Raw genomic sequence first — 6607 nt, 5'->3', positions numbered from 1 at the left:
TAAAACATTAACTACTTTAGTCAACCTGAACACATACATTTCAATACCTTTTTTTGAATACATAAAAAACGTAATATGAATACTTAGCTATTGCCTGCGACACAAAGTAAACGCTTTCAATCGTCGAGACCCAGCATTTGAACGTGACACAATTGCACATCAAATAACCAAAAAAGGCACACGGGGTTAAAAGGTTTTTCCCATTTTCAACACTGATATTTATCCAGCAAGACGTGTCAAAATGAACGCTAGAAATTTCAGCAAGCAAGCGTATGGTGGGTGGGGTCCAGTGCAAAGTTTATGTGTTCTGTATTAAGTCATTCCATCTCGCTTCAATGAAGTGCATAATACAACCTGCTCCGCTGCCAACACATAAACCTAAACAGTAACTCTCTCAGTCTCGCTAATATACAAATAATTTATCCAGAAACAAAACTAGGTCTGAACAACAATAATTTTAAGTGGTAAAATGCTTTGTTCGTAGTTTCCAGAATAAACATAGAGATGTTTTATATTTCAGATCCCCTTTTAATCTAAAAGCTTTCTGTGTAAGTTTCATTTTTCTTATTCTATTGGCACTCGCTCCTTGTTTAACTGAAGTTTCGTGAGCAACTTAGCCAAGTCGAGAAATTTTGAGTAAGTCATTTAAATTTTCAATTTACATTATAGTTACCGTGTAGACGACATTCTAAAACGTTGTAAGACGACGTTTGACAAAGAAAACAAATAGGTACAAGACGGCTTTGTAAGAAGAAGATACTTTAAGCTTAGGTGTAGGTATGTGTTGTACCTAAAATACAATAAACTTCGAAAAACGTGAATACGATACGATACGAGACCTTCCCGAATTTACTTGACATTTTTAGGGTTTCTAATTTTATCGGCAGATTTATTATTCAGCTACGACGACACAGGTTTTTCATTGTTTACCTGTCAACAAAACACAAATTCATTATTAATTTTACTTTATTAACAAACGTTATCCGTGTTTGTTCGGAGTTTACTTGAGCCTGAGTTGTTCTACCGAATGAAAACAGCGATGTGTGTAAATTATGCGCACATGAATTTACTTTTATTAGCTTTCACACTTTACACCAAAGTTCGTAATTAACAGGCGCCTCAGTCTTGCTTTAGAAAATAGTAATTACGATGAACGTGTTCTTTGGAAATGGAAAGAATTTACGAGCGTAAGCTTTTTTAGTGGTTCAGTATATTTATCACACTTGGTCGTTGAGTGTAGCTTTAACTTCTAGCTAGAACACTTGAAAAATTGTCTTTCTCTAGGGAACGTTTCTGAACCATGCGTTGCCCGTGGCCCTCTGCTTAGTTCTAATGGTAGTGTCACGGGTGATTTAGTTATTGTAGTCCACTGCAATCCTTTTTTGTGGTTTTACCTAAGGAGAGCACGTGTAAGTTACGTTTTGACCTATATAAAATACAAATGATCACACAGCTAAGTCGAAGGTTTTATGCTGACTATTCCCTAGTTGGCCTATAGAGTCGGCACCACCCTACCTACCACATTACCTACTTGTCACATTACTTACATGCTTAAATCCAGACCCCAAATGATCAAGTGATTTCGGGTCGGAATCGAACGTTGTTGTGGTCGCTGCCGCTAATTCCGTTTTAGTGGGGTCAGGTCAGGCGCCGAGTTCCTTACGGAGGATTATCCGATAAAAAATTAATGAAGCAAGAATAGTAGACAGATCTCTTGCGGATTTAACAAGAGCATGCCGCAATTTGTTCGCGACACGCTTCCTATTTATCTATGCGCCATCTATTTATGCGCCATTTCATTATGCCACATGTCTGTTTGTTTTACGCGTCATAATTTCCGAGCTCCATCCTAAATAAATAACTTCCTACATATACCTTTTAGTAAAGCTAAATACATTTTGATTAATTATTTCGTAATAGAAGTAACTAATTAATTATATATTAGACACATTTCATAGGAAATTTATACATTTCCTAAACAGCAATCGGAAATGTAAGGGAGAGTCCGCTAATTTGGACCAGTTTTTTTCAATCCCATTTTACACATAGTTTTCTTTTGTTTTTGCTAATGTCCATGGTATATAATAAAAGATACATTATTCAACTTACTATTTCATAAGTATTAATTAACATGATTGTTGTATATTTAGCAGAAATCAACAAAGTACGAAATCAGAGCTTCGGTCCAATTTGGCCAACCGGTTCGATAATTTGTACCACAGGGTTACTAAATTGGATTTCAATAAATTTCAAGCCTTTAAAAAAACTATGGCAAAATATTATACGATACATTCTTAACAAATTAGGAAACGAAGAGAAACAGTAGTTAATAACATAGACAATCGATATTGTTTTACACGTTATCACGATTTTGAGTACAAGTTTTGTAATTCCAATTATCGTAACGCACACTTGTACCTAATCTACTTTGCCAGTCTTCTGCTTTCATTTATTGTTAGTCAAACATAACTACGCTATTATAACTTCAAAATATGATTTACTAAAAAAAAATTCAAAATCCTTTGGTAAAGTTCCATACAATTTGATGTGGTACAATTTAGCCGACTAGGTGATAGTGCTTTTAAAAAATCGGTAAAAAATATAGCTTATAAATACCGAAAAATGTTTCAAATAATTGTAATCCACACTAATTTACGCTTCTAAATAATATATTAGAAACACCCTGTGATTAAATTTAACAAAATTACAATCTGAACATGTATTGTCAAAAGTTACTTGAAAACAATGAAAAAATACTTTTCAAAATAAAACACACGTGTTTGTTGTCACGGCAAAAACCACATGGCCGATATTAATTGATTTTAGTTGTGTATCGCTGAGTGTTGCAATTACAGACATTCAATAAATACTTTACGAAATATGAGGGTGGTACAATTTACCCGGCGGTACAATATACCGAACTCTCCCCTAATTAATTCATAATAAGACGGCTAAGTACCTAATTATTATTATTATTCCACAGTATACTTTCAGTAATATTGAAATAAACACAAAATGAAGTCATTAATTATTCAAATGCGAAACAGAAAGAGGAAAAAGAAAGAGCGGTAATCAATAAAATGTTGAAGACTCCCTGAATATATTTATCGGACGTAGGTTCATGTCTGGATTTTTATTATTCACTTTCCGAGTTTATCAGGCCCGACTCTAGACGGGCTGAAATATTACGTTTCCTATTTCACGTAGTTGTTGTGACGTCAGCGGAAAAATGTGTGCCGTTTTATTAATTTACAGGATTTCGCACGCGACTTCACGCGGATTTTTCATTACGGGAGACGAGAAATCGTTCCTCAGGAATAAACATACACAATATAAGTAATATAAACGTCTCTAGTACCTACCTATATCTTTTCTTGTTTTACCTTTGATTGATAAAGTTATCTTACATTATTTTGAATTTTTCTGCCTACAATCCTCAAAGGACACAAAACGTAACGTTTCTCATACCTAAGCATTGATCTCCTGGCACCCATAATCTTAAATTCCTTAAAGTTATTAATGAAGCGATCATCGCTTAAGAATAATATAACTTTGGCGATCTCTACATCCCCTTGGGACCCCTAAATTTCTCGGTGCGTCACCTTCACCCGTCATTTTACGTAAATGCTGGTATTATTTTAAGCCTTATGGATGTTTATGGGATCTGTCGTAAATTTTTAGGGCTTAATGAAAGTACAAAGCTATTGTAGAGACAATCGTCGTCTCCCTCAGAGGTCACAGGCGCTTATCGACTGAAATTCTTCAATTGGTTCTATTGTCAGAATACCACGGATTAGGCAATAACCCACAGATTAAATGGGTGACATGGGTTGCCATTTGGCACTTATGATCACTTGCTTTATGTAATGAAACAAGCAAATTAACTCTTGAACGTGGCGTGATATCGCATCGCGTATATCCCTGTAGAAGTAGGTAGATATTTAGTCTAATTACACCATAATTGAGATATACATAAGTGTAATTTCTCTAAGTACCTTAATTTAGTTAATTTACTCTGATTGGGATAACATAGACGTGTAAGATAATCTACTAAAGAGCGCGTGTGCTCTACCGTCGGAAACTTGGTTTCTCGTCCACAATAGTCTTCGGTCTTCCAAACGAAAACAGTTAACAAAGGCAAATTAGTAAAATCTATCTAATCTAGACTTTTCGAAAGAAAAACTGTTTTATATTTATTAATCACAAATTGCAAATACAGCTTAGTTTTTGAGTTTTTATAAGCAAGCGTAAAGAAAGAACTCATTATTATGATCCCCATAATTATAATGAAAAACATTATAGCCATAATTTAAACCAGGCAGAATTTATTGTATTCCCTGGAGAACGATACTCACATAGCATTTAATATTATCCTTTCAGTCGAAAAGCTATGCAAATGGCTTTTATGCAGGGTTAATGGTAATAAGTAAGTATCCTTCAAATAATATTACTTTATGGCTAAGATAAATCATCACGTTTATTGTCAGAATACACCCGATACGTTAATTAGGCTAAGTGAATGACGCTGTAATTAAAAGGATTTTGAGAGACGAGTTATTTATTTATGATAATTAAATCACGAAAAGAGGGTGAAAACAGCAGAACGTGCCTGTCCGCGAATATTAATTAATGTAGATGAACTAAAAGACACGCTCATAAAGAAGACTGATGACGGCTACCGCTGCAGCATACATTAAACTGACTGGAACAAACCTGAGCCATTGAGAAGATAAATACTATATTGTCATGGTGGATAAACATGGTATCGATTCGATACCTTCAGCTGGAAGTGTGATAACTTCAGCTGGAACGTTTAATAAATAGAATTTTCATAATTAAAGCAATTGCTCTGAAAACTACAAACATAGTTTAAACTAATCTAAGTAATAACATATAAGATTTTATAGCATATCGTCGCCTTAAAGTGACTGAAAACCTCGGGAATTACTTATGCATTTCGGTCCATCTAACAGAATAATAACAGTTTTGGATTAAAAGCCTGAAAATGACTTCTTTTACACAAAAGAGGTTTTCACTCTGGTTATGTTTTGTACCAATTAATATTTTACCTCTTACCATATGTAAATTAATTATCTATTATATAAAAGAAAGTCGTGTTAGTTACTCCACTTATAACTCAAGAACGGCTGAACTGATTTAGCTGAAAATTGTCAGGGAGGTAGTTTAGAGCCAGGAGAAGGACATGGGATTTTACTCCCGTTATTTATTGCCATTAAGGCGGAACAAAGTTCGCCGGGTCAGCTAGTTATTTATAAAACCTATGTTGAGCTTAAAAGCATTCTGGTTTTAGGACCACAAACAATAAGTACATTAGCATTTAAAGTGGTTCCCTGCCGATTTTAATTGGGAAAGCCAGTAATGCAGCGCCAACCGGGGAACATAGCCAAACTGCAGGTTAATAGCCACTAACTCAACATTATATTGGTTTAAAAGTCATAAAGAGCAGTCTTCCTACGTTTATTATACTATTGTACGTAATAATATTAGCTGGGCACAGCCTCTGAAAAATTTTTATACACACAATCTTATTTCTAAGTTATTTAATTATTGACAAAGATTACAAAATGGGGATGATATAAACGCAGAGAATCCATAAATCAACATCATTTTGGGAAGTAGATCCCGATCATAATCTTGTCAAGACTGACAGATTGGTGAGATTTTCTGATATTTTATTTTCATAATTCTTTTGACTTTGGCCATTCATAAATTTTGAACTAACTCGTTTTCGACAAAATTACCTATTCTTCTGCAGTTCGATTCTTTACATGTTTTACACACCCTGAAGTATTAGTGCTCAATATTTTTACATCCTGTGTACCTACTACTGAATAGCCCCCCAGGTTCAACATTTTATCTTTTTCATTATGCAGATATTACCATGAATTCATCATCACAAGACACGAAGGCACGTAAAATACAACCTAGTAAAATTTTAATAACACCTCGAGAAATCTCAAGAGTGCACACTGCATTACGCAGTCAGTTCTAATAATTAAAAAGTTCGTCGAAACTTTCCTTGCAGCAGTATTGACTGCTACTGAATTTGAAAGTAATATAAGTAGGTGTTACTTTAGTCTACAGAATTTTATTAGCTAGATACTAGATAGAATTACTACGTATCGACCACAATAAGTACGGAACTGCATAAAAATACTGTATTAAAATGTAAGTAATTCCCTAATTTACCTACATTAATTTCCTAAATCCCCTTTAGTCTTTAGTTATACCATATACTCGTAATCTATGCATGGACTAAACGAAGTAAATCTTTGCATTATGATTTAATTTTCTTAATCCTGCCAGTATTTCAGTAAGTCAAACCAAAAACCCAGCTAATTAGTCGATGCAAATGCCATCTTCAGCTAAACAACTTTCTTAACTCCCCAAAATCAACCCTTTCCGTTACGACTTACTTCCGCGTTGAAATGTTTAAATTCCGCTTTATCACGTCACGAAGCTTTGTGCGTATCGTACAGAATAAAAGTTGGGGGTTCAAAAACATGGAAACATCCCGACGGAGCAGGCGAGGCTCCGGGCGCGGCGGGATCCCGGGAGTCGGCCGCCGTCAGTACGTTCCCGGCGC

The sequence above is a fragment of the Ostrinia furnacalis genome, unplaced genomic scaffold (assembly GCF_004193835.3).
Source record: "Ostrinia furnacalis isolate ACB-3 unplaced genomic scaffold, ASM419383v2 OfSCF7604, whole genome shotgun sequence".
Classification (NCBI taxonomy): domain Eukaryota; kingdom Metazoa; phylum Arthropoda; class Insecta; order Lepidoptera; family Crambidae; genus Ostrinia; species Ostrinia furnacalis.
This window is presented reverse-complemented; position numbering follows the sequence as displayed.